The following is a 19,580-nucleotide window of genomic DNA, read 5'->3' on the forward strand; positions in this document are numbered from 1 at the left end:
TGAGATGGGTTACTTTTTTTTTTTTTTGGAAGAAAGTTAAGAAATAATTATCCAGTACATTTACGTTTTGTCAGGCACACAGGCGCAGTCTGTACTTGTTTTCTAACGAATTTTAGCAACATAACATAAATGAAACATATGTACCAGAAAATAGAGGCAGTACAAACGGAAATTTTCATCTGTGACACATTTGATGAGAAATATAGTTAGATATCACGTGCAAGCACTCTAAACATGTCCTATCCTGTAATTCTATTCGTATGTTTATGTAGGTGAGACTGAGAAATTGAGAAACAATAATAACTGGTTTTCTTCCAGGGGAAAAATCTAAATTTGAAGGGGTGTTACACTGGGACTTTAATTGCGTCCTTTGTACAAGATTAACAAGTAATAGCAATTTTTTAATTTATCTTAGTTCTTGGGGAGAGGAAGATGGAAGCGAACCTTCGTAAGGACCTCTGCAAGGAAACATGAATACTATCCGCCACTGTTTGTTACATTACACAAAATAGTTATAATATATATATATATATATATATATATATATTGAGTTTTAGTCAGGGTTTTCATTCTGCAGGAGAGGGGGGGATAGTAATACCTGACGAACATTTTCTATTCTCAGAGTGTTGAAATGATAGCATTTCCTCCATTATAACTTGGCCAAGCTATTGCATTATATGTAAGGATTAAGTTAGCCTAAAAAGCTTAAATTTCTATGGCTGTTTTACTCTGTACCCATGTTTCTCATTTTCGGTCTACGGGACTCTGTGTCCGGAAATTTTCGATGGCTTCCAAGTCGGAAAATAAGTGTATCAAAGGCATATATATTATATCTATGGTTATATGAGGCATGGATCTACAGTTTAAAGTGGGATACCGGTAACAACTTCATGAGCTTCCACCGTAAAGCGAACCAGAGTCTCCCGCGATCAAGGCGTATGTGTTAACCATACAGCCACGAGGAAATTCACATAAGCACACACACATATATATTGTTGAATTGATTTTGACTTTACCGTCTCTTTCAGCAGCGAGGATATATGAAATGTAGACCTACTGATTAACGTGGAATCCGAACTACATGAGCTCGCGCCGGGAATTGAACCCGAGTCTTCCGCGGCAAAGACGCGTACACTAGCCGCGGAGTTCACACACACACACAGAATCAGAGTCCTCACACACCAAGGGTGAGAGCTGTGCCACTGAGTCACAGCGGCCACGGGGCTAGGTCGAGTCCACTTTACGTTCATAGTTTCTTAGTACATAAATGTTACGATTATGAAATTGATTTTCCTTAATGAGCTGCATAAAAACAAAAGCTTTCGAAATGCATTAAACAATTAGCTCGATTTGAGTGTGAACTTAAAGTTTATCAGAGTGTAAATACGGATACGCACCAAAGCTCGAAAACTTAATACACTATTTCTCCTATATAGTCAGCATGTATCAAGCAATCGTTCAGCTTTCATTTGAGAGGATGGAAATCGAAGGCCCCTGAACAACTATGTTACTAATGTGCGGAATGTATTTATCTTACAGTGAACTGCTTTGATGCCAAGTGGTTTAACTCCAAAATTGAAATTTTCCAGGAGTGAAAGTTGAAGTTCAATATCTCATGAACAATCCATATTTCTTTTATGTTGGGAACCAAAACCATAATTACTGTATGTAGTTCATTGTTTTATAACTTAGTGTTTACAAAAATCCTTTTAAAAATACCTATTCATAGAAGTGAATGGCACTTATCTGTACTAGTTCTTGGCATCCAAGCAGTCCATTTATTGTAATACTAGCTTAATATACCCATTCTTCGCATGGGGGCTGTATTTGGAAGTCAACACCTGTGGAAGTATCACCATTCATTTCAGTGACCGCGAAAACTATGGATTTGACACTAGTATCAATCAATATGGGCTATTGATACATGTCTCGGTATTCCTCACCCGCTGACACCCGGCCCGCATACAGTAGTAGCTGAATTTGCAAGTCATCGCTGATGGAAGTGTCACCATTGATCTCAGCGACCGTGAAAACTATGGATTTGACACTAATGTCGATCCATTTGGATTACTTTTACTACATGTCTCGCTAAACGCCCCCCTGAGACCCCCTGGTTCCAATTTTGACAAAAACGCTTCGCCTTAGACTGGGACCTGGACCGTGACCAAAATTTGGTAACTCTCGGTCAACTTGTCTAGTCCCCAGGTCGGTCCCAGTAAACGTCCCCCCCCGAGACCCCCCTGGTTCGAAATTAAAAAAAAACGCTTCGTCTTGATCTGGGGCCTGGACTAAGGTACCCGTGACCAAATTTTGGGAACTCTCGGTCCACTCGTCTGGTCCACAGGTCGCACACAGACAGACAGACAAACACACAAACAAACCCTTTATTTTATTTATATTAGATAAGATATACTATGTAAAATAGTCTCGTATCATAATATGTGATGTTCAACAAATGTTACATTATATATTATCCGTAGCTCGTGATATGCTGCAACATATTAAAGCCTCAGAATAGTTGGGAAAGCGAATAATCCAGAAGTTACGTAACCCTATTGCGTTCATGGGAACGAAAACACAATAATTATAACTATGCTAAATTACTATAGACTACCAACTGCTCATTCAGAGAATTTATGAAGTTCACTTTATCGCAATAGTTTTATACAAACTAGATTTAGACTACGGATAATAGTTTTATACAAACTGGATAATCAATTATTATTATTATTATCATTATATTTGCAGTACAACCAAATACAATGACATTAACTATTAGTTCTAATTAACTGAATTGACCTGAAAATGAAATCTTGATCTTTAAAGATTAACTATTAATTTTATGCGTTCTGTACCTTTCTGAAGGAATAAAAGCTGGAATTGGTTTCAAGGCTGTTTCTGAGTGAATACTTTCTTCAAAATAATATTAAAAATTATAGAAAGATTTTCGAGACATTCGAGTCGAGTCGAGATTTTTAAGAGCCGTCTCGACTCGACTCGTGTCTCGACTCGAAAATTCGAGTCGAGAAATACGTTTGTCTCGACTCGTCTCGAATTTTACAAAGTGTGTCTCGACTCGAATCTCGACTCGAATTCGAGTCGAGTCGAGTCGAGATTCGAGACATGTCTCGACTCGAGCGCATCCCTATTCCGAACCCACATATAAAAGACCTTCCTTTATAACCTTGGTGTTGTATAAAGACGAAAAACAAAAATATACTGATAATCCAGTAATAGATATTATAGCAAGATTTAAAAAATAGGTGGTTTTGAAATAGAGAAAGGACAGTACCTGAGCTTTATTAGTATTACTAGCATATATTACCCGCTTTGCTAAGTTAAAATGAAAATTTTAAAGCACAACTCCGTATTTCATGTGTTTAGTACCCGTGAAATATGCTGTTTTCGTTTTTAATGACATCGATTTAAACAGCATCGGAAAGATCATTGATCAACTCGGCCACCCCAAAAATCATGGATTCGACACCAATAATGGTCATTTTCGGTCATTTATATATATATTTCCTCCTCCCCTATGTTGCGGGCCATGGCAACGAAAGTGTCACTGTTCATCTCAGCGACCCCCCACAAATGTGGATTCAGCACTAATTAACGGTCATTTTCCATTATCTTTAAATATCTCTTCCTCCCTTTCCCCCAAGTTGTGGGGTTGAATTTGAATTTAAACATGATCGAAAGTACCACTGCTCATCTAAGCGACCCAGAAAACTATAAATTTAACACTGATAGTGGCCATTATCGATCATTTTATATATCACTTTCTCCCCTTCCCGCAAGTGGCGGAGCTGATTTTGCATTTAAACCGGATCGAAGATGTCACAGTTCATCAGAATGATCCCGAAAACTATGGATTAGGCACTAATATTGGTTATTTTCGATTATTATTATTATATATAGCTCCCCCTCCCCCGTGCTGCGGCACACGAAATCAGAATTGTCACTGTTAATCTCAGCTACTCCTAAAACTATTGATTCGACATTAATATTACTCAGTTTCGATCATTTTTAAACGTTTATCCCCCTCTCCTCCATTGTACCCTCCACCTTTCCAACTATTAGGGCTGAACTTGGATTGAAACAGCAACAGAAGTGTTACTGTTTGTCTCATCGGGCCCGAAAACTATGGATTCAACATTAATATCGGTCATTTTTGATCATTTTTAAATTTATCTCCCTCTCGCCCTCCCCTACGTTGTTTCGTCAAAGTAAATAGCCTAAAGTAATCCCTGCCCCTATACTCATGTATATTGAAAATTTGATTTAGATCGGTCGGGTGGTTCAAGAGTGATGAAGTCACAGACAGACATTTTTATTTTTATTTTTTTTACATATATCTGCCCCCTCTCCCTCCCCTACGTTGGCTCGTCAAAGTGAAATGATAAAAAAACACCCAAGGCCCGACCCTCATATTTGTTGAAAATTAGATCGAGATTGGTTGGGTGGTTCAAAAGTTATTAGGTTTTATTAGTTTCTATTTATACGTTCCCCCCTCCCCCCTAGGATGTACCGTTAAAGTAAAATTACAAAAATGTTTCCAGATCCAAACCTCATACATCTTGAAAATTTGATTGCGATCGGTCGGATATTCACGATATAGTTCAAGAGTTATTAAGTTACAAAAATAGTGGCTTTCAGTCTTATATAAATTGATTTTTATATATATATATCTCCTCCTTCTCCGCCCCCACGTTACTTCCTCAAATTTAAATAACACGATCCCAGACCTGACACTCATCTATGTTGAAAATTTGATCAAGATTGGCCGAGTGGTTCAGGAATTATTAAATTTTATTTATTTTTACACCCCCCCCCCCTAAGTTGTACCATCAAAGTGAATAGCCTAAAACCAGCCCAGCCGTAAAACTCATCCATGTTTCAAATTTGATTAAGATCAGTGGGGTGGTTCGGGAGAGTTATAGTCACAAACATAGTGTTTCTCAATCATATATATATATATATATATATATATATATATATATATATATATATATATATATATATATATATATATATATATATATATTAGTAGTGTCGAATCTAGATTTTTTCCTATGGGGGCAACGTAAAATTTTACGGCACATTCCACCAGCCCCCCTTCCAACAGAACGGCGAATATGCATCGTTTTTCAACTACCACTCTACATTGAGACTTTTCCCAAATAGGCAGTACTGGCTTCGATAGAAGGAAAAAAAAAGTTTGAAGGGCCGGATCGGGACAGTGAAGAGGAAAGTGGCAGTGTTGGGCAAATTTCAATTGAATTGACAATTAACAATTAATCTGTAAATTTAATTGTTAATTGCAATTGACAACGGAAGAAAGTAATGGTTCATTGTTAATTGCAGTTGCCCATTAATAAAGGAGAATCAATTGCAATTAATCAATCGATTGAAAGTAATTGCAATTGAAATTAATTAGCAATTAATTCAATTGCAATTTTTGATTTCCACAGCAATTACTTTCAATTGATTGATCAATTGCAATTGATTTTCACTGATTAATTTTCAACACTGTAGTTCAGAGAGAGTGTGGGGTAATGAAAACTTTAGCCACGACCAACTGACCCACCACCCATCGTGACCCAAGACCCACCGTGACCCACTCTGTCCCACCACCCACCATGAACCACTGTCACACACTGTGACCCAAGACCCACCGAAACCCATTGTCATCAACTCTGACCCACGAATCATGCCCTCTTCTCTACTGACTAAAGAGTTTAAACTTGTAATAAAACAAGGCTATGAAATTATCACTCATTGGATTTTAAATTTCTACGATCAATCACTCAAGCACCGCTCTATTACAATAACGGTGGATCTGACCTTTCTAATATAAATAAAATAGAGTTTGCCTGAGTGTCTGTCTCTCTATCTGTGTGCGGCCCGTAGACCACACGAGTGGACGAAAGTTTTTAAAATTTGGTCGCGGGTAGCTTGGTCTAGGCCACAGATCAAGACGAAGAGTTTTTTTTTTCAATCGGGACCGGCCTGGGAACCAGACAAGTTGGCCGAGAGTTACCAAATTTTGGACACGGATACCTTGGTTCAGGTCCCAGACCAAGGTGAAGCGTTTTTGACTAAATTCGAACCAGGGGTGTCTCAGGAGGGCGTTAACCCAGACATGTAAAAGTAGTAGAAAATGACCGATATTAGTGTCGATTTCATAGTTTTCGCGGTCGCTGAGATCAATGGTGATACTTTCATTAGCGATGATTTTCTAATTCAGCCACCATTGTATGTGGGCCGGGAGTCACCGGGGTGGAGAATTGCGAGACATGTAAAAATAATGGAAAATGACCGATATTAGTCTCAAATCAATAGTTTTCACTGTCGCTGAGATGAATGGTGATACTCACACAGGCGTTGGCTTCCAAATACTGCCACCATCGGCTGCTGGCCAGAGGCATGGTTTTTTTCAAAATTGGAACCAGAGGATCATAGGGGCTTTTATCGGAATATGTAAAAGTAGTAGAAAATGGCAGATTTTAGTGTCACATTCATAGTTTTCGCGGTATCGGCTGGAGGCCAGAGGCGATTTTTTCACAATTCGAACCAAGGGGGTCTCAGGGGCGTTTACCGGGACATGTAAAAGTAGTAGAAAATGACCAATATTTGTGTCGAATCCATATTTATCGGGATTGCTCAGATGTATAGTGACAACCCCGATAGTCTTTACGTTCAAATTCAGCCCCCATCGGCCTTCCCAATGAAAACACATGTATATATATTATTTTGTTTTCCACGTAGTTAACATTAATGTCATAGTAGATTAAATGATAAAATTCGAATTAGTAATTCTGTTTTACATTGCTCCATACATACACTGGAGCAAATCCCGGGGGGGATGAAGGGGACATGTCCCCTCCAATCTTGGAACTGGGGAGATTGTCCTCCCCAATAATCCGATTTGAAATGTGTTTTTTGGGAAAGAAATTTGATTATTTGTGTCCGATCGCTAGAAAGGAAAGTGAGATGAAATTAATGTCCACTCAGAATAAGCCTCAAATCTGCCCGCCTCCCAATGTTGAAGACAATTCTGCTCCCCTGATCCTCTACAGCATTGTTTCTCGGCTACAGAAATATTTTGAACATCGCTATATATGTATATATATAATATGGGAACGATCTTACCCGTCCTCCCCTCCCCTAATGTTGAAGACAGATTTGCGCTGTTGCATACATACCTGCCTTTCTCGTTTCTTTTTGTCCATGAACTCAAAATCCTGGACAAGGCTTGCATAAATTTCTCGCCGTGCTTTTTGCTTTTCAATCCTGTCCTTGAAAGAGTCTGTTATCTTATCCCATATGCAAAGTCTACATTCCACAAGTTCAATAACGGTTAAAATATCGAATGGAAAAATTCCTGCCATCTCTAAAAATCTAAGCAAAACTAGAAAGGTAAGAATGCAATAATACACAACCTTTTGATCCAGTCACTGTAGCTAAAATGCAGAACTCTATCAGGGGGTCGATCCCGGTACAAAGGGGAGAGGGAAAACTTGGATACATAGCTTTGGTCTTTGTTTTCAATTGCCATTCTACACATTATTTTTTAAAATGGGAGATTTGGGATAGTTTTGGAAGTGAGAGAAAAAATCTGTAACAAGTGAAGCATGAAGTCACATCCCTATTGTTGAGATCACAATCAAGAAAATGCCAAGTGAGTAACTTGTCCTTGGAGCTTGGGAAAGAGTGTTTGATTGTGTTGGTTTCGTTTCAAAATAATAATTCTACTTTGACTTGTCAAAAAATATTGTATTCAATCACTGCTTATTGAGTGGAACCGGGAAAAGTGATCTGCACACAATTCTAATGAAAATAAAAGAAAGTAATAATAATCAGGATTTTTTCCATATGCTTATGTTCACAGTGTATCAAAATTTGAAAATTACGCTTAAATTAATTTCCAGAATGTATTGAAATTTAAATGCATTAATAGATTAAAAAATATACCATCAAAGAGTGTGTGTGTGTGTGAGAGAGAGAGAGACAGAGAGAGAAAGAACAAAAATTAAAAATTAGTGGAAAATAATCAAGAACTTGGTTATCTAAATTTTCTATATTCTATTTGGTAATAGCTATTTAGAGGGAAACCAGTACTCTTCAAACTTCCCACATTTTATACTTATTTAATAAAGGGAATTAGCTACTCCAAAACAGAGACTGTAAAAAAATAATAAGCTGTTCCGAAGTTGTTTATAGGACAAGATAATAATAATATTATTATACAATTATAGTAGAAAAAAATGGAAACAACAAAATTCCAAAGACAAGAAACGAAACAAAAATATACAGCGCCTTGTCACTCACTCTCTTCATCTAACCCACTGGCCGGCCGACATTATCGGCCACATGTGCATCCAATCATAAGAAAACATTGCCACCGACAAAATCGGTGTCGGCGATACCGCCGACATTATCTGGGTCTTGGCCGACAGCATCTGCGTGTCGGAGGATCGGCCGATAATATCGGTGGCGTGTGTAAGCTACGATTTGAGTACATTGAAGTCGATTTCACCACCTGCATTATCGATGCTTCCACCGATATTATCGTTGCCGTGTGCAAACGCACTAAGACTTCTCTTTGATCTGTATGCAGTTGATGCAAAAAATAAGTGAGTTTGTTCTACGCTCTACATTTCGAAACTGATTTTATAAGATGAACAGACTCCCCACACTTGAAAACAACATAGACAGATTTTCTGAAACTTTCGTACGTTGTTAGCTGCAATATTCCTGTACAGGTAATTATTCGCGGAGATGTTTACATAGAATCAAGGAAACCTTTACGATCTATGAAGAGAAAGAAAACAGACTTTGTTCTTATTTGCTGTCAATCTGCATTCCATCGGTTTCTTTTTCTCCGCGGACAATCCTAAGTTCACGCACGTGACCTAGCGAGTGAGGAGAGAGAAAGAAATCTACCTGGTTAGATTCCTATCTGCTGTTCTGCACTGTTGCAAAATGCAGCCAATATCTTAAACAGCTTTTAAATGGAAGAAAATTAATTTTTAATTAGCGCGCTATAATATTACCTTAGCAAGAAAAAGTAAAAGTGAACATGCAATATTAATACTAATAAACATTTGGCCGAATTTTGAACTCTATAAAATAAATGATTTTTATAAAATTTTGGAAAGAAATATGCTATGTTATTATATATATTAGGGATGGCCAAAAATTTTCGGATCCGGTTATCCCGGATCCAGTGAGATCCGGATCCGGATCTTGCCGGATCCGGACCTAGATCCGGATCTCGGATCCGAATCGCAGATCCGGATCTCGGATCTTGGTCCGGATCTCGGATCTGGATCCGAAATTCGAATCTCAGATCTTGATTCGTATCCAAACCTACATCTGAAATTGTGATCTTATAAAATTGAATATCTAAAATTCGTTAAAACTTTTTTCGGATTCACTGATATAGTAAGTTGCTGTGCTTTTAAATGTTTCCGTAACACGTTTGTGCTACCTTTGTTCTTTATTTTATTTTAACCTTGCAATATTTACATGTTGCACTTTCTGTCGAAGTCGCTTTAGTAAAATGTTTCCAAGTTTGATTTCTTCCCATTTCAGAGTATAGTGAACTGTCTGAAAACTGATGTAAATGGTAACAAATTCTTCTGTTTAGCTCCTCTTCGAAACTTAATGTTAACTTAACATTGATAATATTTATTTTATTCTTAAAAAATAAACTTTCTCCTTTTCTCAGATACAAATGAAATATCTTTTAGATAAGGCCCCTTTAATCGCAGGAATACTAGACAAAACAAACTCTTTATTAATAGTAGTTTCTGACTCACTAGAGTCCAACCATCAACAAATGTAATAATGAATATCTTTCACTTCGAAGGTATATACAACAAAAAATATAGACTGGTTGGCGTGAGAATTTCAGGAGAGCGATATGGTTGTGTTCGTTGTATGACTTTATTACCTAACTTATGGCTTGCCCTTCTGAGGTCGGTCGTTTGTTGAAGGAGTAAATATAAAAGAGATTTCTATTATTTTTTCTTCACCCTCCATGTTTCTTTAAACATACATTGCAGGAGGTAACCAAAACATATCCATGCGTCGTATCATTGAAGCGTTTTGTGTTTTGTATATTAAAGTGTTCAAAAATATTTAACATATTCGCATTCGTTCATGTGATCTCAGGTTCAATTCTCGGTGGAAACATACATGAGAAAATTGAAAGCTGAAACAATATGAAAATAGTATTTAAAAGTCAGGAAATTGATATTAAAACTTTAGCTATATATTGGGACTGTAAGGCTGTAGTTAAATTAACCCACACGTTTCGTGAAGATATATTACGTCGTTATTGTTTTTTCACTATAAGCTACCAGATACATCCTCAGAGGCTACTTTACACTGTAGTAATCAACAGATGAAAACATTGGAAAAGGAATGGAAGGAAGGTCTCCAGAGCCTTAGATCAAGGTACTAACCTAGCATTTGCCCAGTATAACTGAGAAACAACCCTGGAAAATCCTCAGTCAGGATGGCTGGTCTCCGAGTTCGAATCCGGTATTATCCAATTGCGAAGCAAGAATCATAACAAGTAGCCTGACCTCGCTCCGTATTATTATTATTATTATTATTTAATTAATGCAATGTTTTAAAATTAGTGCAAATTAAACCGTACTTTATTTATTGCTGATGTTATAGTTAATAAGTCTACGTGAGATATCAGTCCGCTATCAAGAAAGAATACTAGAACTGGAATTCAGGAAGCGGGGGTAAAGAGATTAATGAGGATGAGGAAACTGTGTACGATGCAAAAACTGAGTAATTATGACTTCGTCACAGATATATTCACTTACATACGTCAATTAATATTTCTCTGATACAGTGCACTCTTACTTTCTATAGTGGCAGGAAAATGGCCCGCTTTTGTAAACGAACACACTAAGCACGTGGGTATAGGTGCAATGTCCGTGCTAAGAAATATAGGTAAAACTAGAAAAAAAATAGGGAAAGCGAGGGGAAATGATAAAAAGCCCTTCAACTTAAAAAAAAACTAAAAATAACTAAACTTAGAGCTACGAAAGAAGCGAGACGAATTTTATTGAAAAGATTGTTTTTCCTTAGTGATTAGTTCTTCTAACTATGAACATGAATTAAAAAGAAAACAAATATGTAGCTCCGAGTTTCGCAAACTAGTTGAAAAGAAAATATTGGATAAAATTTAATAATAAAGAAGGCATTTATGATAATTAAAACAAACTAAATTCTTGGCACGACAGTCCTTTGGTTTCTACCAGCGGCCTTACGTTCAAAGTGGGGATGTTTAGTCAACGCATCGACACCCGAAGTTCTTATGCCGGCTTTCTAGACTGGAGTCCGCTACCTCTTACTTAAGATAACTCCCCCACGATGCTGGGTCAACATCGAAATTGTTGAGTGCCTCTCCGGAAATTGAACCCATGACCACGGGCACCAAAGGCAGGCTTTCAGTCTTCTATAGACGAAAAGCTATAGTTACCCACATTATCTAATACAGAAATAAGTTCTGATTCTCTAATAGCTGCTGATGGTGATAGTCAAGGTTCACCGAAGCATGAACCCAAACCCAAACTGAGATATTGATGTCACTGGAACGCCTGAAAAGTCATTGTGGGTAAGTGAATTGCCCGGATGTCCGGAACTGTCAGGATGAAGGGCGATGGTGATGTGAAATGCGGGGCTGTCAGAAGTACTACTTATGATAATTGGATTTATAATCTATGTTGCCATAAACCCTCTTCAAGAACATAACTGTTAATCTTAGCTTTGAAAATGTTACATAAGGAGTTTTATTGCTATTATTAGGTTGCATTAGGAATTATCGGATTTATTTTAACGCTTAATTTTTACATCTCTTCTAATTTACGAATATTTAAATCGCAATTATACCCTTAAGGTCAATTAGTGATATTTTAAATCATGAAATGAAATGAAATCTTTAAGTTTAACGTCCCGCGGTTATGCCGGTTAGGCTAAAGGAGACGGTGATAATGAGAAATGAGTGAAATGGTGGAATGAAGGAAGTGGGAGGAAACGGGAGAACCCCGAGAATACCCACGAGCACGATGTTTGTCCACCACAAAGTCCACACGGCGCTTGCTGTGATCGAACCAGGAACCCCAATCACCGGAGGTGAACGCTCTACCACGGAGCCACCGCACCCTTTATTTTAAATCATTTCGAACCAACTTTATATACGGTTAGTCTTACTATATTTGAATAATTGAGACCAGAAGCAGTCTACACGCTAAGTCCAAAAGAATCTTGGCCGACCTCCTGATAAACCACGTCTTTCAGAAAGGTGAATTGTGGCAATCCGATACCCACATGAGGAAATCTTCGGTTCAGTGTGAAAGCTTCCATAAGAACCAGCACTCTCATCAGTGAAATGTGCTTTGGTAATTTTTATTCAATGTGAAAGTACCTAACTTTATTGCTAAAAAAAATGGCATTTATTTCAAACAAGTCACCATTACAGTTTTCGTATTTAAACACAACACTCATGAAAAGTCATGTTAAAGCGCGACTTGCCCCTGAAAAAGAATATATATCTGTTTTTAGTTTCTCGTGTTCCCCAAAGTACACCCGGACTTAGTGCAAGTGCCTTCCGCTCGCACCACCTAGGTACAAACGGCTACGATCTTGGTACTAGCACTTGTTTCGGTTTCCAGATCTCAAATATTTATCTTTCAGCCTGATTCTATGTATGAATCCGAAATTTCAAATCTAGATAAGGGGTACCAAAATTCATAGTTTATTCTCGGTGCTCATATTGTGATTTATTAAATAATTATTAAATCTAATTGTAAGTTATACATTTGATATTTTGAGCAGACTGAGCAAGATAAATATACGTAAAAACGAGTCAATACTCATCTTAACTGTTTATGTTTTCTTAACTGTCAATAAAATAGGTGTATTGAGGAATTTTAAATCTTCGTGTTTTGTATTCCGGTTTCAAATATAAATATGTATGTATTTCATCTCGGTCCTGCAACCGGGTGGACTTAGATTCGACATTCGAACTCTCATCCGGATCAAATCAGATTATTTTTTTAGTTAGGCAAGCATTTAATCGTTAGTGTAGATTGAAGGAGACAAAATGACTTGCCAGTATTCTTCTTAATTTTCTGTTTTCTTCTTCACTGTCAGGACTTCGTGAAATTTCTTTCGGCGAATTTTTGATATTCAAGTTTATCACAATTTGGGTGGGATGTGGGTTTGGATAAGAATCAAGATCTGAGATCCGAATTTCGAACCCAGATCCGAATTTCGAATCCAGATCCGGATCCAGATCCGAGATTTGAGATCCGGACCCAGATCTGAGTTCCGGATCCAGATCCGAGATCCAGACCCAGATCCGAGATCCGGACCCAGATCCGGATCTTCCAATCCGACCACCCTAATATATATAACGTTACCCTCGCGTTCCCCCTCAGTTTTACCCCTACTATATATGACAATTAACATTTCCCTTTATATTTATTATGGACATAACAAAATGGATACTCAGAACAGTTTTGGTTTTCAAACACTAATACCAAGAAGCAAGCATATCTCCATGAAACAAGCATATCGTTTTGTTTATTTCTTTCTTTCTTGACTCTTCGATCTAGTCGATCGCCTGAAGACAAAACATCGCACAGCAAACAAGCTGCTTCGACACGTGCCAACGACAGAACGAAAGTCTTGATTTTAGTACTGAAACTACACTCAGGCAAAAAAAAGCAAAATGCCCGCACGCTTCTGTGCCTTGTAACATTGTGTTAAAAAAAACACAAGGTCAGCTGTCAGACACCTGATAAGACTTTTATACAAATCGTCGTTGTTTGAAGCCTCTTTATTCCTCATAAAAACAATATATCCAGATTCGCGAAAGCCCACAGAGATTGTATTAGAAAGTTAAAAAAAGATCTTTATCATTCAGATCATTTATTATTATTATTATTATTAGTAGTAGTAGTAGTAGTAGTAGTAGTAGTAGAATTACCACATAATATTTTTCGTTAGTCTTTACAGCAATTAATACTTAGCAGCAGAGGTAAAAGTGCTTGGGAATGCAGGGGACGCCGTCCCCCACCTCCAAAAAATGTGTACAGAGTCCCCCCAGTTCCTAAGAAATTACAATGGGCAAAGATAGGCATGGGGGACGGCGTGATGTCATGCCGCTACCTACCGTTCCCCTACCTTTTTAGATTCACTTTATCTTTGCTTAGCAGGAAATCGATACAAGAGTTAGTAGGACAGCCACTCTTTATTGATAAAAATCGTAATTTGGCGTTATTAAAAACAAAATTTCTGTGTCTAGAGGTAGAAGAGAGGGGACCATGGAAGTTACTATTGCCACGTACAAAAATGAAACCTGTATTCAACACTGACTACGTATAATTCAAGAATTTTTTTTAAGCAAAATGCTTACACCTTTTCAAAAGTAAAATTTAAATAATTACTAAGAAATACATTCATTGAAAAACTCAGGGGTGGCAAGTCCACCGTTTAAAATCTGCTGCAGAGCGTTCGAGTCCAAATTCAAGTAAAGTTAACGCATGGAAGACCCAGGTTCGATTCCCGGTGGGAGTTCATGTGATTCGGATTCGACGTTAATTAGTAGGTCCACGTTTTATATAGCTTCGCTGCTGAAAGGGACGTTAAGTTCAAAATCAACTCAAGAAAAGTTAAAACAATGAGAATGTTTTCTACTGTTTTGTCGTATGCAATTCTATGTTAAATAAAACTACATACACTATTTGATAATGGAAGCATCGTCAGAAATACAGTATCCAATAAATAAAACTTTTCACGGAGGGTTTATCTGAAGATACATACAAATATTGAAAATAGTTTAAAAAGGTGCATAATGCGGAAATACTATTTTATCGCGTATGAACTTAAGGCTTCTAGAACAGCAAGTTCTGACCAGATATTAACACCGCAGAACCAGAATATGATCAAGGGATGGACTAAACCAGCGTTTCCCAACCGGTGTGCCGCGGCACAGTGGTGTGCCGCGAATGGGTCGCTGGTGTGCCACGAGGAAATCGGAACAAAATTATTAATTCTATAGCAATCAAATTGCAAGACATACAGAAAAAGGTATATTTGTATTTCAAATTACTACTATGAATCTAAAATTTAAAGTTTCATACTGTGTTACTTTTCTGTAGAACATTTTTCTGTACATTTCTAATTTTGAAAAAAAAAAGTATTTATCATTGTTATGACCATTATTGCTTCTTTATTGTTGCAGACTATTTCGTAACTTGAAATTTTAAAATATTCAATCCTTCCGGCAAAGTAAACATGCATACGAATTACCTATATTTGTGTTTTAAAAGTAAAAGAGATTCGTTTGTTCGTTCGTTATTTAGTGATCCTCCTTCTTAATGAAAGGTTGGATACAGTTTTCGAAAAAAAAGTGTATTTTTAACAACTTGAGCCCTATATCTGATTGTAATTGTTTTCTATTTTTAAATTAAAATGAAAAATAAGCATAATGATTTACCACGGGGAAAAAACAGTGGTCTAGCTTTCTTCTCTGTGAGAAGGATGTCAGTAATCAGAAAAAATACTACAGTATTTTATATTTTCAAATAATAATAATAATAATAATAATAATAATAATAATAATAATAATAATAATAATAATAATAATATGTGTGCCGCGAGAATTCAAGTTACCCTGAAGTGTGCCGCAAGTTGGAAAAGGTTGGGAAACGCTGGACTAAACCATAGTTTCCAACTTTACCCAGTGTAAATAAAGTAGGATTGAAACCCACTCTATCCAGTGTACACCTGAGCGTCATGGGGGGGGGGCTGTATCCCTATCCCCTATAAAATTCCTCTTGGATCCGCGCCTGTTGAAACCAATTCATATTTCATAACTTCATACACGGCGCGATCAAGCACTGAATCTATTGAAATCTTACTACATAAAATAATTATCGAGTGTCTACACTTTTTCTATTAAAGCTCATAGTATATTCTATCATAATATAAATTGTCACTCATGTAGTGTGTGCTAGTATAACTAGGGATGCGCACGAGACAAGATTTGTGGCTGTCTCGTCTCGAAAATGTGCTGTAAAAGTGATGTCTCGACTCGAAAAATGTATATTTCTCTATTGGAAGTGCCATGTCTCGACTAGAATTTTGTCAGGAAAATCCTGTCTCGATTCGTCTCGTGCGCATCCCTAAATGTAACTCATGACAAAAATGTTTTGTTTTAAAACAAAATTAAACGGTTGAAGTGGACTCTGCCGAGTAGAAGATATCCAATTTATTAAACCGCCTCGCAACTCACTTGGCAGCACACTTAGGTTACACTCTTCACCTTTTTCCCATGCTATCTAAAGTATCGGCTAATATTAAATTCGCATTGCCGATTCGGGTTTTCTAACAAGAATGATTATGTTGCAACTTAATTTGGATGTGAAATCCTGACTTAATTAGCATTTAAGAACTTCGAAGTCTGCATTAAAATCATGACAGAAATATAGTTAAATCTCAGTTCTAAATTTTATGTCTACCTTGCATCTAAATACTTGTGCAGTCATTTCTTTCAATGTTGGTAGGAGCCGAAGTTCCAATTGATCCCAATTTTTCGCTTTAATTCCCTCTATTTGTTCATAAAATTTTAGAGAAATATTATTATTAACAAGCAACACTTCTGAAGTGTAACACTCCGATCTTGATAAAATTTGGAAGGTAGATACTATACATGAAATAAACGAATACGTGTTTCTTATTTTCTGCGGAGAAAAGGGTTTTAACGGGCAAGAGACCCCACCCACAATTTTGAAAGTTGACGCCCCATGGCAAAAACCAAGGAAACCGAAGTAAACGAAATTTTACATACACATTGCAGATATAAAATGAGGGAACACGTGTCTCGTATTTTCCTGGAAAAAACGGTTAGGTGGGGACCGGATCCCTCCAAAACTTTCATCACGAAATATCGAAAGTGATAATAGCAATATGACAAATGTGTGTAAAGGACACAAAGAATTGCAACGAAACTTTGTGTATGAACAACATACCAAAAAATAAAGGCACACGGTTTTTTTTATTTTGTGCTGAGAAACGATTTCAGGGGGCAAAAGCTATCACCCAAAATTTTGAAACTTGAGGCCCGAAAGGCCAAAGGAAGTGAACCGAACTGAATGAAATTGTGCACAGATATCGTCGACATAAAATGAGGGAATAGTTTTTCTCATTTTCCTGAGAAAAAAAAGAAAACCGTTTAGGTGGGACACACACACCTCCAGAACTTTGATCATGAAATATCAAAACTGTTAATAACAGAAGTGTTTGAAGGACATGACGAATTGGAACGACACAATACGCAAAAAATAAACGAATACGGTTTTTCTTTTATTTTCTGCGGAAAAACGGTTTTAGGGGGCAAAAGCCCCCATCCCAAATTTTGAAATTTGAGGCCCAAAATGCAAGAAGAAGTGCACCGAATTAAATGAAATTGTGCGCAGATATTGTAGACGAAAAACGAGATAATTGGCTTTCGTATTTTCCTGGGAAAAGCGGTTGAGTGAGGTACGGACCTTCTAAACCGTTGATTACGGAATATCAAAAGTGCAAATAAGCATACGCAAAATTTCCTAAAGAATATGGAGAATTGGAACGAAACTTCGTAAAGGGACTATTTGCAAAACAGTATATGAAACGTGTTTTAATTTTTGCGGAAAAACAGTGTTGGGGCCTAGGTCCCATCCCCCCCCCAAAAAGGAAATATTACCGTAATAGCTCAGAAAGGAGTGGACCCAAGCAAATCAAATTGTGTGTAGGCATTATATGTAAAATAAGGGCTCTCGCGTTTCTCAAGTGTTCCTATCCGTTTTGCTTCAAATTTGGCATACCAATAGCAAACTGGAAATAAATCGACACGTGTTTTTCTTTATGCTGAAAAAACATTGCAAGGGTTAAAGGTGCCTCCTGAAATACTATAAAATACGCTATACTGTTTGTGTTTGCTGTTACTTGATCTGCCAAATTTGAAGAAATCGGATGGAGACACGACACTTGTGAAACACGAGAGGCCATATTTTACATATCCAATATCTACATACAATTGCTTTCGCTTCGGTCCACTTCTCCCGCGACTCAACGCCTCGGTTCACTCACAATTTTTTTTTCTTTCAGGAAAATACGAAACACGTATTCCCTCACCTTACCTCTACAATATTAGTGGACATTTCATTCACTTCGGTCCATTTCTTCTTGTCTTTTGGAGTCAAATTCCAAAATTGTAGACGAGGGCTTTTGCCAACCAAAACCGTTTTTAACCAAAATTAAAAAATGTATTCGTTTATTTTTTCCGTATTGTCCATACTCGCAGAGCTCCTCCGTGGCTAAGCGGTTAGCGTACGCGCCTTTGGCGTGGGAGACCCGGGTTCGATTCCCGACGGGAGCTCATGTGGTTCGGATTCCACGTTAATCAGTAGGTCCACGTCTCATATAGCCTCGCTGCTGAAAGGGACGCTAAACTAAAATCAACTCAACTCAACCCATACACGCAGTTTGATGCAATTCTTCATGTCCGTTACACGCATCTGATATACTGTTACTAGATATTTTGATATTTCGTGATGAAGGGTTTGGAGGCATCCATGCTCTACCTGGCCGTTTTTTCCAGGAAAATAAGGAAACTTATTCCCTAATTTTGTGTCTTCAATATCTGTCCATATTTCATTTACTTCAGTTCACTTCTTCTTACCTTTCGCGCGTCAACTTTCAAAATTTTGGTTTTGGGTTCTTTGGCCCTAAAACCGTCTTTCCGCAAAAAAGAAAAACATATTCTTTATTTTTTGTCCACAGAAAGTTTTGTTGCAATTCTTCATGTCTTTTACACACATCTAACATATTGTTACTAGCATTTTTCATTTTTTGTGATCAAAGCTTTGGAGGGGTCGGTGCCTAGTGTTGTAAATAGAAAAAAAACGGTTCGTATTTTTTCAGAAATGTTCGTTCTTTTAGAAAAAAAACATTGGCTCTCGTTTTTTTTCTAAATTTCGTTTTTTTTTCAAACAGTCATTTGTAATGCATCTTACGTCTATTTAAGTATGAAATATTTTTATGTAGGTGTAATCACCGTAAAATGCAACATAAATTAAACGCTAGATACTGATACGCTACAAATATTTTACAATTTACATGAATACCATACCTATTAACAATTCGGGTTTCAGCAGTTTTCATCAATATCAACTAAGAAATAAAAGTAGAAATGAAATTTTGTTTTTTCGTGAATGCAGGCCTTTAATAAGTACGAAAATAATGTCACGAGCAGTATAAAATTCCAATAACTTGTCTAAAGGTAAAAACTAATACTAATTTGCCTAATAGTATTTTTCTAAATGTCATATATAAATAATTTGTCGACTAGATATATATGATATGCAGAGCCGGCTCTACCATATATGCCGTGGCGTATTTACGATTTTGTTTCGGGAGGGGTTTTGCTAACTTTCGGGGGGATTTGCCTGAAAATGTGAAAATTCTGCAAGATATTTCATATACTTTACTATAGTAAGTAAGAT

The sequence above is a fragment of the Thermobia domestica genome, chromosome 3 (assembly GCF_964235325.1).
Source record: "Thermobia domestica chromosome 3, izTheDome1.hap1.1, whole genome shotgun sequence".
In the NCBI taxonomy this organism is placed as follows: domain Eukaryota; kingdom Metazoa; phylum Arthropoda; class Insecta; order Zygentoma; family Lepismatidae; genus Thermobia; species Thermobia domestica.